This window comes from Hyla sarda, chromosome 2 (genome assembly GCF_029499605.1).
Source record: "Hyla sarda isolate aHylSar1 chromosome 2, aHylSar1.hap1, whole genome shotgun sequence".
Taxonomy (NCBI): Eukaryota; Metazoa; Chordata; class Amphibia; order Anura; family Hylidae; genus Hyla; species Hyla sarda.
This window is the reverse complement of record NC_079190.1, coordinates 513,690,572-513,715,896: the sequence shown is the minus strand read 5'-3', so window position 1 is coordinate 513,715,896 and position 25,325 is coordinate 513,690,572. Positions and strand designations below refer to the sequence as shown.

General features: G+C 46.1%; 1 long non-coding RNA gene across 1 annotated transcript in view; it reads left to right on the top strand.

Annotated features, from left to right (window-relative positions):
- Nucleotides 1–15,662: 15,662 nt before the first annotated feature.
- The window catches only part of LOC130357297 (uncharacterized), an 84,217-nt gene continuing 74,554 nt past the window's right edge, over nucleotides 15,663–25,325 (top strand). Inside the window, exon 1 of the long non-coding RNA XR_008889170.1 lies at nucleotides 15,663–15,735. This is a non-coding gene — a long non-coding RNA (uncharacterized LOC130357297). The remainder of the gene's footprint in view (nucleotides 15,736–25,325) is intronic.

The following is a 25,325-nucleotide window of genomic DNA, read 5'->3' as shown; positions in this document are numbered from 1 at the left end:
TTTGTTTTGCGTATTATTGTTATTATTGTTATTCTTTTGGTGGTTATTATTATTATATGTGATAGATAAATGCTTCATCATGGGAAAATGTAAAATAAAGATGAAGTTATAGGGGAGACTTATCATAACCTGCGCAGAGGAAGAGCGTGCAGTTGCCCATAGCAACCAATTAGATCGTTTCTTTCATTTTTAAAGAGACCTGTGAAAAAGGGAAGAAGTGATCTGATTGGTTGCTATGGGTAACTGCACGCGCTTCCTCTGCGCAGGTAAGTCTCCCCATAGGGTATACGGATGATGTAGAGAAGGGCGCGGTGTTTCCTCCTTTATCCTCCCTCCATGACTCTTAGGACTCTATTATTTTGCCAGTATTGCAGATGTCAGTGTAGCAGATCTTGCACCATTACTAAGCCACCAGTAGCAGAGGTAATGGTGCCCGGTGGCACCCCCAGCAGGCCTACATGATATACTGGATCCCTGGACCTGCAGAGGTGTGGTGCTCCCCTGACCCCCATATCATCTCAGTTCCTCAGAAGACGTGATCGGACGTCATCAGGTTACAACATCGCTATAAAAATAGAAGGAACGTTGGCAGGAAACCGCAGAACAAGTGACTGATACAGGTTCCTGATTCTGTGTAAAAATAGAAGAAAGTGCAGACCCCCCCCCCCCCCTCCATGTAATAGTGGGAATAGTGAGGGTGCTGTGTGGTGGCCCAGTACAGGAGTTGCACCCCGTACCCTTGGCAGCCTCCATACAGGGACCCCTGGACCCCCCCTGCACATGTTCTTTTATATATCTGCTTCTATGCTTGTTATATAGAGTATTGTATATAAAATGCCTTTAATACCTGTTGTCATGTGATTGCAACCCAGTGAGGTACCAGTGACCATGTGACCTAAGGGTGACCTATAGGACCCCTCCAGAGTCTCCCCCATATAAGCCCTGGGTGGAGCCTCCTCACGCTCTCTCTTGCTCTTTAAGTCTTTGCTGAGTTGCAGTGAGGACAGAAGAGGCCTAAAGTCCACCCCGCAGCCACGGATCCTAAAGTCCACCCCGCAGCCACGGATCCTAAAGTCCACCCCGCAGCCACGGATCCTAAAGTCCACCCCGCAGCCACGGATCCTAAAGTCCACCCCGCAGCCACGGATCCTAAAGTCCACCCCGCAGCCACGGATCCTAAAGTCCACCTCGCAGCCACTGATCCTAAAGTCCACCCCGCAGCCACTGATCCTAAAGTCCACCCCGCAGCCACTGATCCTAAAGTCCACCCCGCAGCCACGGATCCTAAAGTCCACCCCGCAGCCACGGATCCTAAAGTCCACCCCGCAGCCACGGATCCTAAAGTCCACCCCGCAGCCACTGATCCTAAAGTCCACCCCGCAGCCACTGATCCTAAAGTCCACCCCGCAGCCACGGATCCTAAAGTCCACCCCGCAGCCACGGATCCTAAAGTCCACCCCGCAGCCACGGATCCTAAAGTCCACCCCGCAGCCACGGATCCTAAAGTCAACCCCGCAGCCACTGATCCTAAAGTCCACCCCGCAGCCACTGATCCTAAAGTCCACCCCGCAGCCACGGATCCTAAAGTCCACCCCGCAGCCACTGATCCTAAAGTCCACCCCGCAGCCACTGATCCTAAAGTCCACCCCGCAGCCACTGATCCTAAAGTCCACCCCGCAGCCACGGATCCTAAAGTCAACCCCGCAGCCACTGATCCTAAAGTCCACTACCCCGCAGCCATGGATCCTAAAGTCAACCCCGCAGCCACGGATCCTAAAGTCAACCCCGCAGCCACGGATCCCTGGCGTCACGGACACAAGGGGTGAATGTCATTTGCCCCAGGGAAATTCCATCTGCCCTCATCACAGCTGCATGTAACTCCGCAGTCACCATAGATAGTTATAGAGGTCACCGCACACGGATAAATAGGTAGAAAGATAGATAGATAGATAGATAGATAGATAGATAGATATGAGATAGATAGATAGATAGATATGAGATAGATAGATATGAGATAGATAGATATGAGATAGATAGATAGATATGAGATAGATAGATATGAGATAGATTGATAGATAGATGGATAGATAGATAGATAGATATGAGATAGATAGATAGATATGAGATAGATTGATAAATAGATATGAGATAGATATGAGATAGATAGATAGATATGACATTAGATAGATATGAGATAGATAGATAGATACATAGATAGATATGAGATAGATAGATACATAGATAGATATGAGATAGATAGATAGATATGAGATAGAATGATAGATAGATATGAGATAGATAGATAGATATGAGATAGATTGATAGATAGATAGATATGAGATAGATAGATATGAGATAGATATGAGATAGATTGATAGATGTTACGCCGAGCGCTCCGGGTCCCCGCTCCTCCCCGGAGCGCTCGCTTCACTCCCTCCGCTGCAGCGCTCCGGTCACGTCCTCTGACCCGGGGCGCTGCGATCCCGCTGCCAGCCGGGATGCGATTCGCGATGCGGGTAGCGCCCGCTCGCGATGCGCACCCCGGCTCCCCTACCTGACTCGCTCCCCGTCTGTTCTGTCCCGGCGCGCGCGGCCCCGCTCCCTAGGGCGCGCGCGCGCCGGGTCTCTGCGATTTAAAGGGCCACTGCGCCGCTGATTGGCGCAGTGGTTCCAATTAGGGTTTTCACCTGTGCACTTCCCTATATTACCTCACTTCCCTTGCACTCCCTTGCCGGATCTTGTTGCCTTAGTGCCAGTGAAAGCGTTCCTTGTGTGTTCCTTGCCTGTGTTTCCAGACCTTCTGCCGTTGCCCCTGACTACGATCCTTGCTGCCTGCCCCGACCTTCTGCTACGTCCGACCTTGCTTCTGCCTACTCCCTTGTACCGCGCCTATCTTCAGCAGCCAGAGAGGTGAGCCGTTGCTAGTGGATACGACCTGGTCACTACCGCCGCAGCAAGACCATCCCGCTTTGCGGCGGGCTCTGGTGAAAACCAGTAGTGGCTTAGAACCGGTCCACTAGCACGGTCCACGCCAATCCCTCTCTGGCACAGAGGGTCCACTACCTGCCAGCCGGCATCGTGACAGTAGATCCGGCCATGGATCCCGCTGAAGTTCCTCTGCCAGTTGTCGCTGACCTCACCACGGTGGTCGCCCAGCAGTCACAACAGATAGCGCAACAAGGCCAACAGCTGTCTCAACTGACCGTTATGCTACAACAGTTGCTACCACAGCTTCAGCAGTCATCTCCTCCGCCAGCTCCTGCACCTCCTCCGCAGCGAGTGGCCGCTCCTGGGATACGCTTATCCTTGCCGGATAAATTTGATGGGGACTCTAAGTTTTGCCGTGGCTTTCTTTCCCAATGTTCCCTGCATCTGGAGATGATGTCGGACCTGTTTCCCACTGAAAGGTCTAAGGTGGCTTTCGTAGTCAGTCTTCTGTCCGGAAAAGCCCTGTCATGGGCCACACCGCTCTGGGACCGCAATGACCCCGTCACTGCCTCTGTACACTCCTTCTTCTCGGAAATCCGAAGTGTCTTTGAGGAACCTGCCCGAGCCTCTTCTGCTGAGACTGCCCTGTTGAACCTGGTCCAGGGTAATTCTTCCGTTGGCGAGTATGCCGTACAATTCCGTACACTTGCTTCAGAATTGTCCTGGAATAATGAGGCCCTCTGCGCGACCTTCAAAAAAGGCCTATCCAGCAACATTAAAGATGTTCTGGCCGCACGAGAAATTCCTGCTAATCTACATGAACTTATTCACCTAGCCACTCGCATTGACATGCGTTTTTCTGAAAGGCGTCAGGAACTCCGCCAAGATATGGACTCTGTTCGCACGAGGCGTTTCGTCTCCTCGGCTCCTCTCTCCTCTGGTCCCCTGCAATCTGTTCCTGTGCCTCCCGCCGTGGAGGCTATGCAGGTCGACCGGTCTCGCCTGACACCTCAAGAGAGGACACGACGCCGTATGGAGAACCTCTGCCTGTACTGTGCTAGTACCGAACACTTCCTGAGGGATTGTCCTATCCGTCCTCCCCGCCTGGAAAGACGTACGCTGACTCCGCACAAAGGTGAGACAGTCCTTGATGTCTACTCTGCTTCTCCACGTCTTACTGTGCCGGTGCGGATGTCTGCCTCTGCCTTCTCCTTCTCTACAGTGGCCTTCTTGGACTCTGGATCTGCAGGAAATTTTATTTTGGCCTCTCTCGTCAACAGGTTCAACATCCCGGTGACCAGTCTCGCCAGGCCCCTCTACATCAATTGTGTAAATAATGAAAGATTGGACTGTACCATACGTTTCCGCACGGAGCCCCTTCTTATGAGCATCGGATCTCATCATGAGAGGATTGAACTTTTGGTCCTCCCCAATTGCACCTCGGAGATTCTCCTTGGACTTCCCTGGCTTCAACTTCATTCCCCAACCCTGGATTGGTCCACTGGGGAGATCAAGAGTTGGGGGTCCTCTTGTTCCAAGAACTGTCTAAAACCGGTTCCCAGTAACCCTTGCCGTAACTCTGTGGTTCCTCCAGTAACCGGTCTCCCTAAGGCCTATATGGACTTCGCGGATGTTTTCTGCAAAAAACAAGCTGAGACTCTACCTCCTCACAGGCCTTATGATTGCCCTATCGACCTCCTCCCGGGTACTACTCCACCCCGGGGCAGAATTTATCCTCTCTCTGCCCCAGAGACTCTTGCCATGTCCGAATACGTCCAGGAGAATCTAAAAAAGGGCTTTATCCGTAAATCCTCCTCTCCTGCCGGAGCCGGATTTTTCTTTGTGTCCAAAAAAGATGGCTCCCTACGTCCTTGCATTGACTACCGCGGTCTTAATAAAATCACGGTTAAGAACCGCTACCCCTTACCCCTCATCTCTGAACTCTTTGATCGCCTCCAAGGTGCCCACATCTTCACTAAATTGGACTTAAGAGGCGCCTATAACCTCATCCGCATCAGAGAGGGGGACGAGTGGAAAACGGCATTTAACACCAGAGATGGACACTTTGAGTATCTGGTCATGCCCTTTGGACTGTGCAATGCCCCTGCCGTCTTCCAAGACTTTGTCAATGAAATTTTTCGTGATCTGTTATACTCCTGTGTTGTTGTATATCTGGACGATATCCTAATTTTTTCTGCCAATCTAGAAGAACACCGCCAGCATGTCCGTATGGTTCTTCAGAGACTTCGTGACAACCAACTCTATGCCAAAATTGAGAAATGTCTGTTTGAATGCCAATCTCTTCCTTTTCTAGGATATTTGGTCTCTGGCCAGGGACTACAGATGGATCCAGACAAACTCTCTGCCGTCTTAGATTGGCCACGCCCCTCCGGACTCCGTGCTATCCAACGCTTTTTGGGGTTCGCCAATTATTACAGGCAATTTATTCCACATTTTTCTACCATTGTGGCTCCTATCGTGGCTTTAACCAAAAAAAATGCTGATCCCAAGTCTTGGCCTCCTCAAGCAGAAGACTCCTTTAAACGACTCAAGTCTGCCTTTTCTTCGGCTCCCGTGCTCTCCAGACCTGACCCTTCCAAATCCTTCCTATTGGAGGTTGATGCCTCCTCAGTGGGAGCTGGAGCTGTTCTTCTACAAAAAAATTCTTCCGGGCATGCTGTCACTTGTGGTTTTTTCTCTAGGACCTTCTCTCCAGCGGAGAGGAACTACTCCATCGGGGATCGAGAGCTTCTAGCCATTAAATTAGCACTTGAGGAATGGAGGCATCTGCTGGAGGGATCAAGATTTCCTGTTATTATCTACACCGACCACAAGAACCTCTCCTACCTCCAGTCTGCCCAACGGTTGAATCCTCGCCAGGCCCGGTGGTCTCTGTTCTTTGCCCGATTTAATTTTGAGATTCACTTTCGTCCTGCCGATAAGAACATTAGGGCCGATGCTCTCTCTCGTTCCTCGGATGCCTCAGAAGTTGATCTTCCTCCGCAACACATCATTCCACCTGACTGCCTGATCTCCACTTCTCCTGCCTCCATCAGGCAGACTCCTCCAGGAAAGACCTTTGTTTCTCCACGCCAACGCCTCGGAATCCTCAAATGGGGTCACTCCTCCCATCTCGCAGGTCATGCGGGCATCAAGAAATCTGTGCAACTCATCTCCCGCTTCTATTGGTGGCCGACTCTGGAGACGGATGTTGGGGACTTTGTGCGAGCCTGCACTATCTGTGCCCGGGATAAGACTCCTCGCCAGAAGCCCGCTGGTTTTCTTCATCCTCTGCCTGTCCCCGAACAGCCTTGGTCTCTGATTGGTATGGATTTTATTACTGATTTACCCCTTCCCGTGGCAACACCGTTATTTGGGTGGTCGTTGATCGATTCTCCAAAATGGCACATTTCATCCCTCTTCCTGGTCTTCCTTCTGCGCCTCAGTTGGCTAAACAATTTTTTGTACACATTTTTCGTCTTCACGGGTTGCCTACGCAGATTGTCTCGGATAGAGGGGTCCAATTCGTGTCTAAATTCTGGAGGGCTCTCTGTAAACAACTCAAGATTAAATTAAATTTTTCCTCTGCATATCATCCCCAGTCCAATGGACAAGTAGAAAGAATTAACCAGATCCTGGGTGATTATTTGCGACATTTTGTTTCCTCCCGCCAGGATGACTGGGCAGATCTCCTTCCATGGGCCGAATTCTCGTATAACTTCAGGGCCTCTGAATCTTCCTCCAAATCCCCATTTTTCGTGGTGTACGGCCGTCACCCTCTTCCCCCCCTCCCTACCCCCTTGCCCTCTGGTCTGCCCGCTGTGGATGAAATTTCTCGTGACCTTTCCATTATATGGAGAGAGACCCAAAATTCTCTCTTACAGGCTTCTTCACGCATGAAGAGGTTCGCGGATAAGAAAAGAAGAGCTCCTCCCATTTTTTCCCCTGGAGACAAGGTATGGCTCTCCGCTAAATATGTCCGCTTCCGTGTCCCTAGCTACAAGTTGGGACCACGCTATCTTGGTCCTTTCAAAATTTTGTGTCAAATTAATCCTGTCTCTTATAAACTTCTTCTTCCTCCTTCTCTTCGTATCCCTAATGCCTTTCACGTCTCTCTTCTCAAACCACTCATCCTCAACCGTTTTTCTCCCAAATCTGTTCCTCCCACTCCTGTTTCCGGCTCCTCGGACGTCTTCTCGGTCAAGGAAATTTTGGCTGCCAAAAAGGTCAGAGGGAAAAATTTTTTTTTAGTAGACTGGGAGGGTTGTGGTCCTGAAGAGAGATCCTGGGAACCTGAGGACAACATCCTTGACAAAAGTCTGCTCCTCAGGTTCTCAGGCTCCAAGAAGAGGGGGAGACCCAAGGGGGGGGGTACTGTTACGCCGAGCGCTCCGGGTCCCCGCTCCTCCCCGGAGCGCTCGCTTCACTCCCTCCGCTGCAGCGCTCCGGTCACGTCCTCTGACCCGGGGCGCTGCGATCCCGCTGCCAGCCGGGATGCGATTCGCGATGCGGGTAGCGCCCGCTCGCGATGCGCACCCCGGCTCCCCTACCTGACTCGCTCCCCGTCTGTTCTGTCCCGGCGCGCGCGGCCCCGCTCCCTAGGGCGCGCGCGCGCCGGGTCTCTGCGATTTAAAGGGCCACTGCGCCGCTGATTGGCGCAGTGGTTCCAATTAGGGTTTTCACCTGTGCACTTCCCTATATTACCTCACTTCCCTTGCACTCCCTTGCCGGATCTTGTTGCCATTGTGCCAGTGAAAGCGTTCCTTGTGTGTTCCTTGCCTGTGTTTCCAGACCTTCTGCCGTTGCCCCTGACTACGATCCTTGCTGCCTGCCCCGACCTTCTGCTACGTCCGACCTTGCTTCTGCCTACTCCCTTGTACCGCGCCTATCTTCAGCAGCCAGAGAGGTGAGCCGTTGCTAGTGGATACGACCTGGTCACTACCGCCGCAGCAAGACCATCCCGCTTTGCGGCGGGCTCTGGTGAAAACCAGTAGTGGCTTAGAACCGGTCCACTAGCACGGTCCACGCCAATCCCTCTCTGGCACAGAGGGTCCACTACCTGCCAGCCGGCATCGTGACAATAGATAGATATGAGATAGATAGATAGATATGAGATAGATTGATAGATAGATGGATAGATAGATAGATAGATAGATAGATATGAGATAGATACATAGATATATATGAGATAGATAGATAGATATGAGATAGATTGATAAATAGATATGAGATAGATATGAGATAGATAGATATGACATTAGATAGATATGAGATAGATAGATAGATACATAGATAGATATGAGATAGATAGATACATAGATAGATATGAGATAGATAGATAGATATGAGATAGATTGCTAGATAGATATGAGATAGATAGATAGATTTGAGATAGATTGATAGATAGATAGATATGAGATAGATAGATATGAGATAGATATGAGATAGATTGATAGATAGATATGAGATAGATAGATAGATATGAGATAGATTGATAGATAGATAGATATGAGATAGATAGATATGAGATAGATTGATAGATAGATAGATATGAGATAGATAGATATGAGATAGATTGATAGATAGATAGATATGAGATAGATAGATAGATAGATAGATATGAGATAGATAGATATGAGATAGATAGTTATGAGATAGATAGGTAGATAGATAGATATGAGATAGATAGTTATGAGATAGATAGATATGAGATAGATAGATATGAGATAGATAGATAGATATGAGATAGATAGATAGACAGATAGATATGAGATAGATAGATATGAGATAGATAGATATGAGATAGATAGATAGACAGATAGATATGAGATAGATAGATATGAGATAGATTGATAGATAGATATACAGCAACAGAAGAATACAGCAGCACACTGCCAGCACAAGGATATAGGTGAAACATGAACATGCAGATAAAACATGGAGAGCTATACAGCTATGGTGTAATAGATGCAAATGTGAAACTATGAAATAGTGAGACACTTAGCTCGCAAATTTGTCTCCACCGGATAGATAGATATGAGATAGATATGAGATAGATAGATATGATATAGATAGATAGATAGATAGATATGAGATAGATAGATATGAGATAGATAGATAGATAGATATGAGATAGATAGATATGAGATAGATAGATAGATATGAGATAGATATATATGAGATAGATATGATATAGATAGATATGAGATAGATAGATAAATAGATATATATGAGATAGATATATATGAGATAGATAGATATGAGATAGATAGATAAATAGATATGAGATAGATATGAGATAGATATGAGATAGATAGATATGAGATAGATAGATAGATAGATATGAGATAGATATGAGATAGATAGATAGATATGATATAGATAGATATGAGATAGATAGATAAATAGATAGATATGAGATAGATAGATAGATATGAGATAGATAGATAAATAGATAGATATGAGATAGATAGATAGCAAAAAGATAAAGGCAGCACCTCAGTCGTCCAGAGTAGGAGAAGAAAATGAAAAAGAAGATGGGGTGCACGCATTCCTGGAACCTGGGTCCACTGGTTCCTCAATCCAGAAAAGTAAAGATGATGCAGCACTCCACAATTATGCATAAGGTGGTATTTATTCCAGCATGTGCAAAGACAACGTTTCACCAGTCTCTCACTGGCTTTCTCTTGAGAAAGCCAGTGAGAGACTGGTGAAACGTTGTCTTTGCACATGCTGGAATAAATACCACCTTATGCATAATTGTGGAGTGCTGCATCATCTTTACTTTTCCAGATAGATAGATAGATAGATAGATAGATAGATAGATAGATAGATAGATATGAGATAGATATGATATAGATAGATATGAGATAAATAGATAAATAGATAGATATGAGATAGATAGATAGATAGATAGATATGAGATAGATAGATAAATAGATAGATATGAGATAGATATGATATAGATAGATAGATAGATAGATAGATAGATAGATAGTAGAATAAAGCGTCCCGCAGCACTCCAATAGTGATCAAAATAAGGTTTATTACCTCAAGGTAAGTATCTTACCTTGAGGTAATAAATCTTATTTTGATCACTATTGGAGTGCTGCGGGACACTTTATTCTACTATACATCACTGCTGCTGCCAGTGACCAGGGCTGCGATTGGGCCCGCTTGCACCCGCTACACCTTTGCATCCCTGGTGTGCTGCTCCTCCGTGCTATCTGGACATAGATAGATAGATATGAGATAGATAGATAGATATGAGATAGAGATAGATAGATAGATAGATATGAGATAGATAGATAGATATGAGATAGATAGATAGATATGAGATAGATAGATATGAGATAGATAGATATGAGATAGATAGATAGATATGAGATAGATAGATAGATATGAGATAGATAGATATGAGATAGATAGATATGAGATAGATAGATAGATATATATGAGATAGATAGATATGAGATAGATAGATAGATAGATAGATAGATAGATATGAGATAGATAGATAGATAGATAGATAGATATGACATAGATATGAGATAGAGATAGATATGAGATAGAGATAGAGATAGATAGATAGATAGATATGAGATAGAGATAGATAGATAGATAGATAGATAGATAGATATATAGATAGATATGAGATAGATAGATAGATAGAGATAGATAGATAGATAGATAGATAGATAGATATGAGATAGATAGATAGATATGAGATAGATAGATAGATAGATATGAGATAGATAGATAGATAGATAGATAGATGTGGTGGCCTAGTACAGAAGCGGCCCTTCTGTAAAATCTATGGTCCTTTTCAGGTGGAGTCAGTCCTAGTCCCCTGGCCCCCCACTCCTCAGGACTCTAGTTATCTCAATGTACATATAAATGGTTAATGTATTTGCCTTTATGTCCTGTTGTTAAGAAATGTAACGAGGGAAGGTGTCAGGGACCAGGTGACTTGTGTGCTGACCTATAGGACCTCTCCAAATAGTCAGTTCTAGCGTTTGCTGAGGTTCAGTGAAGACCTGAGAGTGTCCTGAGGAGACCCAAGGCCTAACCACGCAGCCGCGCTCCCACCAACCAGGTGCCCCTGAACGTCAGAGCCTGGTAACCGGTGAAGTCTAGTCAGTCATAGTCAGTCAAATCTGCTGATGTCAGCGTGGGTCTGCTGTATTCAGGTAAGTCCAGGACTGTAAGGACTATTCCATCTGTCTGCCTCAGTAAAGTGCTGTTGTTCCCTAACTTTGCATCGGAGTGATTATTTACCCCACGCCTAGCCCAGGAACCAGTGGCCATACCTCGGGTGGTGGAGAGGATAACCACACCCTGATGTCACGGATACAAGGGGTTAATGCCATCTGCCCCTAGGGTAATAACATCTGCCCTCATCACACCCTGTTACCATAACTTTTGGCATCCTACGAACAGGACACGGGTGAATAGTACCCCCCGCCCCCCCCCCCCCCCCAGTCTGAACTGTGTCTAGTATTGCTGAGAAAAACGCACGTTCAACAGAAATTGTGACAGACAGTTTACAGGATTTTGTCAGTGAAACTTATATGTTGGGAGGCGCTTGTGAAATAGAGGGGGAGGTGAAGAAACGCTTACTGTCTGCCATTGTGAATCGTATAAAAGTCGTGCAGCCCTGTGTAAAGTTTGTACCTGAAAGAGTTAATGGTCCAGCGATTCCCGTGAGTGGTCGCAGCTCTGCCCACGCCAGTCCCCAGCGGTGACACCTCTTCAATCCAGCGACCAGGAACCAAAAGGACCATCCTAAGTTGCACAGGGGACGATTTTCCTAACCGGACCCAAGCAGGAAGTTCCTTGGGCGCAGCCATCTTGGAAGTTCTGGCTGCTGCGCTTATCCCCGGTTGCTGCTCACCAAGTCAGCGCTGCAAACTCTGCAAGAATCACCGATCATCAAGATGGAATCTCTGGTGCCAAAGTCTGTTACCAGTATCCGGTACAGTCCACAATCTGGTTGTTAAGTCTTCTGTCACCGGGTATCTGCAAAACAGAGGGGGAGCGTCTGCTGTTGTTACCCCATCATCCAAACCAGAGCCACTGCAGCACCTCATCAGCTCTCTTAAAGGGGAACGCACCTCACTTATCTCAAAGCGACAGCGCACTCAAAATTCCACCAGATGTCTGAACCCAGCAGCACAGATCAACCAGGCTTCAGCTCCCCTCCATCTCCAGTGGCAAGCACGCCACCTGGACCAGCAGCTAGTGTCCTGGCTCCTGCAAGCATCAACAACCCTGGTGTTCTAGTGACGCCATCCTGTCCTTCCTACCTACAATGGAGACCCCTTCACCCTGAGGGATTTCAAAGAGAGGATCCAGAATTTGTTTGTCTTTTACTCTTTCCCTCCTAACCAACAGGTTCAATTACTCACAGGACAACTCCAGGGACCAGCGCTAGAGGAAGTCCACACCTGGCCAGCATCCGAGAAGGCGACTGTAGAGCAGATCTTTGAACGACTGTACCAGGTATTTGAGTACAATATTGTATTATAATATATTATAATTATTATTAACCCCTTCCCTCTATAGGACGTATGCATATGTCCTAGTGATCTCTGGCACTGCCACAATCAGCACAGGAGAATGGCGGCGGGACCCGGCTGTCAATCACAGCCGGAGTCCCGCCATAGCTGCCGGAGCAGTGATCGCGCCAGTCCCGCAGCATTAATCCCATAGATGTCGTGATCAATCCTGATCATGGCATCTATGGTGTTGACAGGGGAGCGCGGTACGATACGATCGCGGGTCGCCGTTGGTTGCTATGACAGCAGGAGGTCAGATCATGACCCATTGTCTGACTGCTACAGAAGCCTGTGAGATCCAGCCACAGACTGTACAATGTGCAGCTGATCGGGTCATACTGTGCGGAAGTCCGTATTTCCACGTCCGTAATGACGTGTACTATAAAACTATAATGTAAATTATGCCGCACGGTAAATGGCGTAAAAAAAAAAACAACAACAAAAAATAGCAAAATTCGCCAATTTTGGTACAAATAAAAAGGTTGCACGTATCGCAAGAATGAAACCAATAAAAAGTACAGCTCATCCTGCAAAAAATAAGCACTTTTTCGGACAAAAAAGAAAAAAGTTACGGCTGCTGGAAAATGAATGATAGAAGCATAAAAAGTGATATAAAATGGGTATCGCTATAATCGTACTGACCCATAGAATAAATATAACATCACTTTTACCGCACAGTGTACACCATCAAAAAAAAATTTAAAACGCCAGAAATTTTCCAGTTTTTCACAATCCGAACTATTAAAATATAAGGTTAACTAAACCGCACGGTCGATGGTGTACACGAAAAAAATACCAAAATTGAGAATTTTTGGTCACTTCATATACCATAAAAATATTAATAAAAAGCGATCAAAAAGTCCCATCAAAACAAAAATGGTACCGATAAAAACTGCAGACCACGGCGCAAAAAATACGCCCTCATATCGCCCCATACGCGCAAAAATAAAAAAGTTATAGGGGTGAGAAGATGACAATTTTAAACATACTAATTTTGGTGCATGTAGTTAGGATTTATTTAAAGTAGTAAAATAAATAAAATCTACATAAATTGGGCATCCCTGTAACCGTATGGACCTACAGAATAAATATAAGGTGTCATTTTACCGGGGAAAAAAAACACCAAATGCAGAAAATGCCTTGGGGGCTAGAAAAAAAAGTCAAAACTTAGCGTTAGAGTTCTGCTTTGCTGATACAGAGCTCCAAATCCTCTGCTTTCCTTCATATAATTCTTGATATATTTATTCCTGTATCCTCCACTAGGGGGAGCCCAGTGCTAATGATTTTTCATTGATCTTAATGCATTGAGCTCCCCCTAATGGCGACTGCAGGAACATGATGTGGCTGTATGTGAGTAATTTGGGCAAAATAAATACCCAATACCAGAATAGTAAATTTTTTCGTTTACCTCGCCAACGGAAAACGTGGATTAATAAGCGACCAAAAGTCTTATGTACTGCCATATGGCGTCATTAAAAACCGCCACTCGCCCTACAAAAAAACGCATCTTCGTGCAGAGTAGTCGGTGAAAATCTAAAACTTTTTTAAAGCGTAGCTGTCATGAACTGAGCCCCAGGATGACAAAGTTGTTAGAAATTACAGTTGAAGCTTTAAAGGGGTACTCCGGGGGAAAACATTATTTTTTTTTAAATCAACTGGTTCCAGAAAGTTAAACAGATTTGTAAATTACTTCTATTACAAAATCTTAATCCTTCCAGTACTTATTAGTTGCTGAATACTACAGAGGAAATTATTTTCTTTTTGGAACACAGAGCTCTCTGCTGACATCATGACCACAGTGCTCTCTGCTGACATCTCTGTCCATTTTAGGAACTGTCCAGAGCAGCATATGTTTGCTATGGGGATTTTCTCCTACTCTGGACAGTTCCTAAAATGGACAGAGAGGTCAGCAGAGAGCACTGTGGTCATGATGTCAGCAGAGAGCTCTGTGTTCCAAAAAAAAAAGAATTTCCTCTGTAGTATTCAGCAGCTAATAAGTACTGGAAGGATGAAGAATTTTTAATAGAAGTAATTTACAAATCCGTTTAACATTCTGGAACCAGTTGATTTAAAAAAAAAATAATAAGTTTTCCACCGGAGTACCCCTTTAATCATGTTAAAAAATGCTTTTAAAGGTGTATATCGTATCCCCTCTCCAAAGTATAGGGGATAAGATGTCTGATCGCGGGGGGTCCTGTCGTTGGGGACACCCGCAATCTGTCATTCAGCACCCACCGTTGCGAGCTCTCCGCAGCGCTGGAGGCTCCGAATGTGCAGTGTGACGACCACGGGGCCGGAGTATCGTGACGTCATGACTCCGCCCCCATGTGATGTCACGCCCCGCCCCCTAAATGCAATTCTATGGTAGGGGGCGTGGTGGCATATCAATGCAAGTCTATGGGAGGGGGCTTGAAGACCACAGGGCCGGAGTATTGTCACATCACGCCTCCGCCCCCATGTGATGTCACGCCCCGCCCCCTCAATGCAAGTCTATGGGAGGGGGCGTGACGACCACAGGGCCGGAGTATCGTGACATCAAGCCTCCGCCCCTGTTCGATGTCACGCCTCGCCCCCTCAATGCAAGTCTATGGGAGGGGGCGTGATGGACGTCACGCCCCCTCCCATAGACTTGCATTGAGGGGGCGGGGCAGGACATCACACGGGGGCAGAGTCGTGGCGTCACGATACTCCGGCCCTGTGGTCGTCACGCTGCACATTCGGAGCCTCCAGCGCTGGATGCTGAATGACAGATTGCGGGGGTCCCCAGTGGCGGGACCCCCACGATCAGACATCTTATCCCCTATTCTTTGAATAGTTTATTGGGGGTTAAAACTCCTGACATTTGCGCTTTAAGGGTCAGAATAGAGGAATGTAAAGCAACACGTGGAAAGGTCTTTTATTTTGTAAAATAATTTAAACATTTAAAAGTAAAACCTTATCCCATCACGTAGTTATGGATAAAACTAAAACGCCATCACCAAGATTCGCTGCGGCAGGAAAGGGTTACTCAAAAAGATAAAAAAAAGTAAAAAGCTGCAAAAAATACTAAAGCGCTGTAGTACTACAAATGTCCAGCAGGTGGAGCACTGAGACCTTGTATTGTAGGATGATTGGATAATAATGTGCAACCTGTCACATGGACAGGAGGAGGAGCCATCAGTGCAGGGGGCCCTAAACTGGTTGACGGGGCCACACCTCAGCGTGATACTGTGAGCTACACTGGCGTATCTAAAACCCATCATATTGTCAGGTAAACTACTGTATCTAATCCTATTCGGAACCAGTGCATCTAAACCTGTGATGTGTGATACTGTCGGGTCAGCCAGTGTATCTAAACCAATCATGTGTGAAACTGTTTACTGTATCTAATCTTACTGTGTGTGATACGGTCTGCTTAGCTGCTGTATCTAAACTTATCATGTTCGGTACTTTGCTGAGCCGGTGTATCTCAGCCTATAATGTGGGATACTGTCTGCTGAGTCAATGTATCTGTTGCAAAACTACAACTCCCAGCATGCAGCATGCTGGGAGTTGTAGTTTTGCAACAGCTGGATGATCACTGTTTGCAAAACACTGCTATAGTGTGTGATACTTTCTGTTGTATCTAATCCTGTCTTCTGAGCTAGTGTATCTAAACCTTTAATGTGTGATACTGTTTTCTAAGCCATCTAATCCTGTGTATTACTGTCTGCTCAACTGATATATCTAAATCTGTTGTGTGTGATACTGTCTGCTGAGCTGCTGTATCTAAGCCTATCATATGTGAGACTATGGTGATTTAGGTATCTAATCCTATCATGTGTGATACTGTATACTGAGCTGCTGTATCTAAGCCTATCATGTGTGATACTGTCTGCTGAGCTGCTGTATCTAAGCCTTTCATATGTGAGACTATGCTGATTTGGGTATCTAATTCTACTTTATGTGATACTGTCTGTGGAGCTGTTGTATCTAAGCTTTTCATATGAGACTGTATTCTGATTTGGGTATCTAATCCTATCATGTGTGATACCGTCTCCTTAGCACCACCATGTACTACTCCCCCCATCGTGTTTCCCGGTTTGGGGATGAAAGGGTTAACCTCCGCAGAGCGCCAGATGTTTTCCTAATAAAATGGCCCCTTCTTTCTCCAGAATTGCGCGAAGCGGCAGCCAAAATAAGTATCACACCTGGGCGGCCGCCATGCGAGGGATTTGTGGCCCTGGCGGTGAGGACTGAGCGGCCCATTCAGCCGCTGTTTTAGTTGCTGCCCGGTGGGATCGGGGCCCGGATTACACAGCAGTAAAATAAAATGATGGAGAGCGGAAAGTGTGACGCACAGGATTTATTATACACACGGAAAACCTGCGCCAAAGGCTATTTATAGAGCGTTAACCCACGAATGGCCCTGATCAATGTTCTGTTATGGGGATAGTATGGCTAGTGAGCAATGATATGGAGATATTATGGCTAGTGAGCACTGTTATGGGGATATTATTGCTAGTGGGTACTGTTATGGGGATATTATGGCTAGTGGGTACTGTTATGGGGATATTATGGCTAGTGAGCACTGTTATGGGGATATTATGGCTAGTGGGTACTGTTATGGGGATATTATGGCTAGTGAGCACTGTTATGGGGATAGTATGGCTAGTGAGCACTGTTATGGGGATATTATGGCTAGTGGGTACTGTTATGGGGATAGTATGGCTAGTGAGCAGTGTTATGGGGATACTATGGCTAGTGAGCACTGTTATGGGGATAGTATGGCTAGTGAGCAGTGTTATGGGGATAGTATGGCTAGTGAGCACTGTTATGGGGATACTATGGCTAGTGAGCACTGTTATGGGGATATTATTGCTAGTGGGTACTGTTATGGGGATATTATGGCTAGTGAGCACTGTTATGGGGATATTATGGCTAGTGAGCAATGATATGGAGATATTATGGCTAGTGAGCACTGTTATGGGGATATTATTGCTAGTGGGTACTGTTATGGGGATATTATGGCTAGTGAGCACTGTTATGGGGATATTATGGCTAGTGAGCACTGTTATGGGGATATTATGGCTAGTGGGTACTGTTATGGGGATATTATGGCTAGTGAGCACTGTTATGGGGATATTATGGCTAGTGAGCACTGTTATGGGGATATTATGGCTAGTGGGCACTGTTATGGGGATAGTATGGCTAGTGAGCAGTGTTATGGGGATACTATGGCTAGTGAGCACTGTTATGGGGATAGTATGGCTAGTGAGCAGTGTTATGGGGATAGTATGGCTAGTGAGCACTGTTATGGGGATACTATGGCTAGTGAGCACTGTTATGGGGATAGTATGGCTAGTGAGCAGTGTTATGGGGATACTATGGCTAGTGAGCAGTGTTATGGGGATACTATGGCTATTGAGCAGTGTTATGGGGATATTATGGCTAGTGGGCACTGTTATGGGGATATTATGGCTAGTGAGCAGTGTTATGGGGATACTGTGGCTAGTGAGCACTGTTATGGGGATACTATGGCTAGTGAGCACTGTTATGGGGATAGTATGGCTAGTGAGCAGTGTTATGGGGATACTATGGCTAGTGAGCAGTGTTATGGGGATACTATGGCTATTGAGCAGTGTTATGGGGATATTATGGCTAGTGGGCACTGTTATGGGAATACTATGGCTAGTGAGCACTGTTATGGGGATACTATGGCTAGTGAGCACTGTTATGGGGATACTATGGCTAGTGGGCACTGTTATGGGGATATTATGGCTAGTGAGCACTGTTATGGGAATACTATGGCTAGTGAGCAGTGTTATGGGGATACTATGGCTAGTGGGCACTGTTATGTGGATATTATGACTAGTGGGCACTGTTATGGGGATATTATGGCTAGTGGGCACTGTTATGGGGATACTATGGCTAGTGAGCAGTGTTATGGAGATATTATGGCTAGTGAGCATTGTTATGGGGATACTCTGGCTAGTGGGCACTGTTATGGGGATATTATGACTAGTGAGCACTGTTATGGGGATATTATGGCTAGTTGGCACTGTTATGGGGATGTTATGGCCAGTGAGCACTGTTATGGGGATTTTATGGCTAGTAAGCACTGTTATGGGGATACTATGGCTAGTGAGCACTGTTATGGGGATACTATGGCTAGTGGGCACTGTTATGGGGATAGTATGAGTAGTGAGCACTGTTATGGGGATATTATGGCTAGTGAGTACTGTTATGGGGATATTATGGCTAGTGAGTACTGTTATGGGGATAGTATGGCTAGTAAGCACTGTTATGGGGATAGTATGGCTAGTGAGCACTGTTATGGGGATACTACGGCTTGTGAGTACTGTTATGGGGATACTACGGCTAGTGAGCACTGGTATGGGGATACTATGTCTAGTGGGCACTGTTATGGGGATACAATGGCTAGTGAGCACTGTTATGGGGATACTATGGCTAATGAGCACTGTTATGGGGATACTATGGTTAGTGAGCACTGTTATGGGGATACTATGGCTAGTGAGCACTGTTATGGGGATACTATGGCTAGTGGGAACTGTTATGGGGAAACTATGGCTAGTGAGCACTGTTATGGGGATACTATGGCTAGTGGGTACTGTTATGGGGATATTATGGCTAGTGGGCACTGTTATGGGGATACTCTGGCTAGTGGGCACTGTTATGGGGATAATATGGCTAGTGGGCACTGTTATGGGGATACTATGGCTAGTGAGCACTGTTATGGGGATACTATGGCTAGTGAGCACTGTTATGGGGATACTATGGCTAGTGGGCACTGTTATGGGGATATTATGACTAGTGAGCACTGTTATGGGGATATTATGGCTAGTTGGCACTGTTATGGGGATGTTATGGCCAGTGAGCACTGTTATGGGGATTTTATGGCTAGTAAGCACTGTTATGGGGATACTATGGCTAGTGAGCACTGTTATGGGGATACTATGGCTAGTGGGCACTGTTATGGGGATAGTATGAGTAGTGAGCACTGTTATGGGGATATTATGGCTAGTGAGTACTGTTATGGGGATAGTATGGCTAGTAAGCACTGTTATGGGGATAGTATGGCTAGTGAGCACTGTTATGGGGATACTACGGCTTGTGAGTACTGTTATGGGGATACTACGCGAGTGAGCACTGTTATGGGGATACTATGTCTAGTGGGCACTGTTATGGGGATACAATGGCTAGTGAGCACTGTTATGGGGATACTATGGCTAATGAGCACTGTTATGGGGATACTATGGTTAGTGAGCACTGTTATGGGGATACTATGGCTAGTGAGCACTGTTATGGGGATACTATGGCTAGTGGGAACTGTTATGGGGAAACTATGGCTAGTGAGCACTGTTATGGGGATACTATGGCTAGTGGGTACTGTTATGGGGATATTATGGCTAGTGGGCACTGTTATGGGGATACTATGGCTAGTGGGCACTGTTATGGGGATAATATGGCTAGTGGGCACTGTTATGGGGATACTATGGCTAGTGAGCACTGTTATGGGGATACTATGGCTAGTGAGCACTGTTATGGGGATACTATGGCTAGTGGGCACTGTTATGGGGATACTATGGCTAGTGGGCACTGTTATGGGGATACTATGGCTAGTGGGCACTGTTATGGGGATACTATGGCTAGTGGGCACTGTTATGGGAATATTATGGCTGGTGAGCACTGTTATGGGGATAGTATGGCTAGTGTGCACTGTTATGGGGATACTATGGCTAGTGAGCACTGTTATGGGGATACTATGGCTAGTGGACACTGTTAAGGGGATATCATGGCTAGTGAGCACTGTTATGGGGATACTATTGCTAGTGAGCACTGTTATGGGGATACTATGGCTAGTGGGCAGTGTTATGGTGATAGTATGGCTAGTGGACACTGTTATGGGGATACTATGGCTAGTGAGCACTGTTATGGGGATACTATGGCTAGTGAGCACTTTTATAGGGATACTATGGCTAGTGGGCACTGTTATAGGGATATTATGGCTAGTGAGAACTGTTATGGGGATACTTTGGCTAGTGAGCACTGTTATGGGGATACTATGGCTAGTGAGCACTGTTATAGGAATACTATGGCTAGTGGGCACTGTTATGGGGATATTATGGCTAGTGAGCACTGTTATGGGGATACTATGGCTAGTGAGCACTGTTATGGGGATACCATGGCTAGTGGGTACTGTTATGGGGAAACTATGGCTAGTGAGCACTGTTATGGGGATACAATGGCTAGTGGGTACTGTTATGGGGAAACTATGGCTAGTGAGCACTGTTATGGGGATACTATGGCTAGTGGGTACTGTTATGGGTAAACTATGGCTAGTGAGCACTGTTATGGGGATACTATGGCTAGTGAGCAGTGTTATGGGGATATTATGGCTAGTGAGCACTCTTATGGGGATATTATGGCTAGTGGTCACTGTTATGGGGATACTATGGCTAGTGGGCACTGTTATGGGGATATTATGGCTAGTGAGCACTGTTATGGGGATATTATGGCTAGTGAGCACTGTTATGGGGATATTATGGCTAGTGAGCAGTGTTATGGGGATACTATAGCTAGTGGGCACTGTTATGGGGATAGTATGGCTAGTGAGCACTGTTCTTGGGATACTATGGCTAGTGGGCACTGTTATGGGGATACTATGGCTAGTGAGCAGTGTTATGGAGATATTATGGCTAGTGAGCACTGTTATGGGGATACTCTGGCTAGTGGGCACTGTTATGGGGATACTCTGGCTAGTGAGCACTGTTATGGGGATATTATGGCTAGTGGGCACTGTTATGGGGATATTATGACTAGTGAGCACTGTTATGGGGATACTATGGCTAGTGAGCACTGTTATGGGGATACTATGGCTAATGGGCACTGTTATGGGGATAGTATGAGTAGTGAGCACTGTTATGGGGATATTATGGCTAGTGAGTACTGTTATGGGGATAGTATGGCTAGTAAGCACTGTTATGGGGATAGTATGGCTAGTGAGCACTGTTATGGGGATACTATGGCTTGTGAGTACTGTTATGGGGATACTACGGCTAGTGAGCACTGTTATGGGGATACTATGTCTAGTGGGCACTGTTATGGGGATACAATGGCTAGTGAGCACTGTTATGGGGATACTATGGCTAGTGAACACTGTTATGGGGATACTATGGTTAGTGAGCACTGTTATGGGGATACTATGGCTAGTGAGCACTGTTATGGGGATACTATGGCTAGTGGGAACTGTTATGGGGAAACTATGGCTAGTGAGCACTGTTATGGGGATACTATGGCTAGTGGGTACTGTTATGGGGATATTATGGCTAGTGGGCACTGTTATGGGGATACTATGGCTAGTGGGCACTGTTATGGGGATAATATGGCTAGTGGGCACTCTTATGGGGATACTATGGCTAGTGAGCACTGTTATGGGGATACTATGGCTAGTGAGCACTGTTATGGGGATACTATGGCTAGTGAGCACTGTTATGGGGATACTATGGCCAGTGAGCACTGTTATGGGGATATTATGGCCAGTGGGCACTGTTATGGGGATACTATGGCCCGTGAGCACTGTTATGGGGATATTATGGCCAGTGGGCACTGTTATGGGGATACTATGGCTAGTGAGCACTGTTATGAGGATACTATGGCTAGTGGGCACTGTTATGGGGAAACTATGGCCAGTGAGCACTGTTATGGGGATATTATGGCCAGTGGGCACTGTTATGGGGATACTATGGCTAGTGAGCACTGTTATGAGGATACTATGGCTAGTGGGCACTGTTATGGGGAAACTATGGCTAGTGGGTACTGTTATGGGGATACTATTGCTAGTGAGCACTGTTATGGGGATACTATGGCTAGTGGGCAGTGTTATGGTGATAGTATGGCTAGTGGACACTGTTATGGGGATACTATGGCTAGTGAGCACTGTTATGGGGATACTATGGCTAGTGAGCACTTTTATAGGGATACTATGGCTAGTGGGCACTGTTATGGGGATATTATGGCTAGTGGGCACTGTTATGGGGATACTATGGCTAGTGAGCACTGTTATGGGGATACTATGGCTAGTGGACACTGTTATGGGGATATCATGGCTAGTGAGCACTGTTATGGGGATACTATTGCTAGTGAGCACTGTTATGGGGATACTATGGCTAGTGGGCAGTGTTATGGTGATAGTATGGCTAGTGGACACTGTTATGGGGATACTATGGCTAGTGAGCACTGTTATGGGGATACTATGGCTAGTGAGCACTTTTATAGGGATACTATGGCTAGTGGGCACTGTTATGGGGATATTATGGCTAGTGAGCACTGTTATAGGGATACTTTGGCTAGTGAGCACTGTTATGGGGATACTATGGCTAGTGAGCACTGTTATAGGGATACTATGACTAGTGAGCACTGTTATGGGGATACTATGGCTAGTGAGCACTGTTATGGGGATACTATGGCTAGTGGGTACTGTTATGGGGAAACTATGGCTAGTGGGCACTGTTATGGGGATATTATGGCTAGTGAGCACTGTTATAGGAATACTATGGCTAGTGGGCACTGTTATGGGGATATTATGGCTAGTGAGCACTGTTATGGGGATACTATGGCTAGTGAGCACTGTTATGGGGATACCATGGCTAGTGGGTACTGTTATGGGGAAACTATGGCTAGTGAGCACTGTTATGGGGATACAATGGCTAGTGGGTACTGTTATGGGGAAACTATGGCTAGTGAGCACTGTTATGGGGATACTATGGCTAGTGGGTACTGTTATGGGTAAACTATGGCTAGTGAGCACTGTTATGGGGATACTATGGCTAGTGAGCAGTGTTATGGGGATATTATGGCTAGTGAGCACTCTTATGGGGATATTATGGCTAGTGGTCACTGTTATGGGGATACTATGGCTAGTGGGCACTGTTATGGGGATATTATGGTTAGTGAGCACTGTTATGGGGATATTATGGCTAGTGAGCACTGTTATGGGGATATTATGGCTAGTGAGCAGTGTTATGGGGATACTATAGCTAGTGGGCACTGTTATGGGGATAGTATGGCTAGTGAGCACTGTTCTTGGGATACTATGGCTAGTGGGCACTGTTATGGGGATACTATGGCTAGTGAGCAGTGTTATGGAGATATTATGGCTAGTGAGCACTGTTATGGGGATACTCTGGCTAGTGGGCACTGTTATGGGGATACTCTGGCTAGTGAGCACTGTTATGGGGATATTATGGCTAGTGGGCACTGTTATGGGGATATTATGACTAGTGAGCACTGTTATGGGGATTTTATGGCTAGTAAGCACTGTTATGGGGATACTATGGCTAGTGAGCACTGTTATGGGGATACTATGGCTAGTGGGCACTGTTATGGGGATAGTATGAGTAGTGAGCACTGTTATGGGGATATTATGGCTAGTGAGTACTGTTATGGGGATATTATGGCTAGTGAGTACTGTTATGGGGATAGTATGGCTAGTAAGCACTGTTATGGGGATAGTATGGCTAGTGAGCACTGTTATGGGGATACTATGGCTTATGAGTACTGTTATGGGGATACTACGGCTAGTGAGCACTGTTATGGGGATACTATGTCTAGTGGGCACTGTTATGGGGATACAATGGCTAGTGAGCACTGTTATGGGGATACTATGGCTAGTGAACACTGTTATGGGGATACTATGGCTAGTGGGAACTGTTATGGGGAAACTATGGCTAGTGAGCACTGTTATGGGGATACTATGGCTAGTGGGTACTGTTATGGGGATATTATGGCTAGTGGGCACTGTTATGGGGATACTATGGCTAGTGGGCACTGTTATGGGGATAATATGGCTAGTGGGCACTCTTATGGGGATACTATGGCTAGTGAGCACTGTTATGGGGATACTATGGCTAGTGAGCACTGTTATGGGGATACTATGGCTAGTGAGCACTGTTATGGGGATACTATGGCCAGTGAGCACTGTTATGGGGATATTATGGCCAGTGGGCACTGTTATGGGGATACTATGGCCAGTGAGCACTGTTATGGGGATATTATGGCCAGTGGGCACTGTTATGGGGATACTATGGCTAGTGAGCACTGTTATGAGGATACTATGGCTAGTGGGCACTGTTATGGGGAAACTATGGCCAGTGAGCACTGTTATGGGGATATTATGGCCAGTGGGCACTGTTATGGGGATACTATGGCTAGTGAGCACTGTTTTGAGGATACTATGGCTAGTGGGCACTGTTATGGGGAAACTATGGCTAGTGGGTACTGTTATGGGGATACTATTGCTAGTGAGCACTGTTATGGGGATACTATGGCTAGTGGGCAGTGTTATGGTGATAGTATGGCTAGTGGACACTGTTATGGGGATACTATGGCTAGTGAGCACTGTTATGGGAATACTATGGCTAGTGAGCACTTTTATAGGGATACTATGGCTAGTGGGCACTGTTATGGGGATATTATGGCTAGTGGGCACTGTTATGGGGATATTATGGCTGGTGAGCACTGTTATGGGGATAGTATGGCTAGTGTGCACTGTTATGGGGATACTATGGCTAGTGAGCACTGTTATGGGGATACTATGGCTAGTGGACACTGTTATGGGGATATCATGGCTAGTGAGCACTGTTATGGGGATACTATTGCTAGTGAGCACTGTTATGGGGATACTATGGCTAGTGGGCAGTGTTATGGTGATAGTATGGCTAGTGGACACTGTTATGGGGATACTATGGCTAGTGAGCACTGTTATGGGGATACTATGGCTAGTGAGCACTTTTATAGGGATACTATGGCTAGTGGGCACTGTTATGGGGATATTATGGCTAGTGAGCACTGTTATGGGGA